This window comes from Arachis ipaensis, chromosome B10, assembly GCF_000816755.2.
Source record: "Arachis ipaensis cultivar K30076 chromosome B10, Araip1.1, whole genome shotgun sequence".
In the NCBI taxonomy this organism is placed as follows: Eukaryota; Viridiplantae; Streptophyta; class Magnoliopsida; order Fabales; family Fabaceae; genus Arachis; species Arachis ipaensis.
This window is the reverse complement of record NC_029794.2, coordinates 134252278-134253580: the sequence shown is the minus strand read 5'-3', so window position 1 is coordinate 134253580 and position 1303 is coordinate 134252278.

The following is a 1303-nucleotide window of genomic DNA, read 5'->3' as shown; positions in this document are numbered from 1 at the left end:
AAAATATATAAAATATATATTTTATGAATATAATAAATTGCATTTATTTTTAATGGTTTATCATTTAATATAAAAAACCTAACTTGCTACAAAATTAATTTAATATTTTTAATGATAAATGTAATAAATCTAGGTAAATTATGAAATTAATAATTTTAAAAATAATGAAAATGATAAAGAAAACTACAAAACAGTATTAGCTTGATAAAAGTAAACAAATATAAGAGATATACTCTCAAAGGGAGTTCTACAAAATTTTTTAATTATATTAGAAAAGTGAAATCTTTTTATCTTTAACATTTATTAATTATACATCTAGTGTATTTTTTATATTGCAATTTTTATACTCGAATGATCCAAATTTTTTTAATGAAAAAGGTCTATAGAGATAAAATTTTAGATGAACTTTTAATCTTTGTCATATACCAAAAGGTGACCTTTCAGTTCCACATATAGGCTCTTCATGGATAATTTCATTATGAGTTAATACTCAATTTGATATTTGAACTTATACGCGAATCTCAATTTAGTTCCTGAAATTTCAATTACTTCTATTTAGTTTTCAAAGTTTATAAATGTGCCTCATATTAGTCCCTGAGACGATTTTTAGTATAAAAACGTTAATGGAACGTTGTTATAGACTATCAGATGTCAATATGTCACGTTAAAACTTGTAAAATGATATAGTTTTAGTTTTGGCGTTTAAATAGCTAAAAAACGGTATCATATCACTTATTTTGTTAGGTAAAATTTTAATAAACACTATTTACAATGTTGTTTTTGGGTTATTTGAGTGCTAAAACTAAAACGACATTATTTTACAAGGTTTAGTGTGACATCCGACTATTCACGACAGTGTTCTGTTAATCTTTGTACGTTGAAAATTGTTTCAAGGACTAATATGAATTATGTTCACAAAGTTTAAGGACTAAATAAAGGCAATTGAAACTTTAAGAACTAAATTGTGACTTACATGCAACTTCAGGGCCAAATTGAATATTATCTTTTTCATTATCTCCTAACTAATGCGATATGATGTGAAGCAGCACTGCTTCAGAACATGGATCAAATTTGTCTTGTTCTTATAATTGTCTCGTTATTATATGAGTCAGGCCGTCATAACAATAGTCATTAAGGGATCAAATTAAAAGATAAAATCTGTTGCACTCCTACAGTCCTACCACAAAATTTAGTCTTAGTTAATTTATATGTATGATTTATTTACACCATTATGATTACTTTTGTATTTTTGTGTTTTTTAAAATATATATTTAAATACTTATAAAAGACATAAAAATAAAAT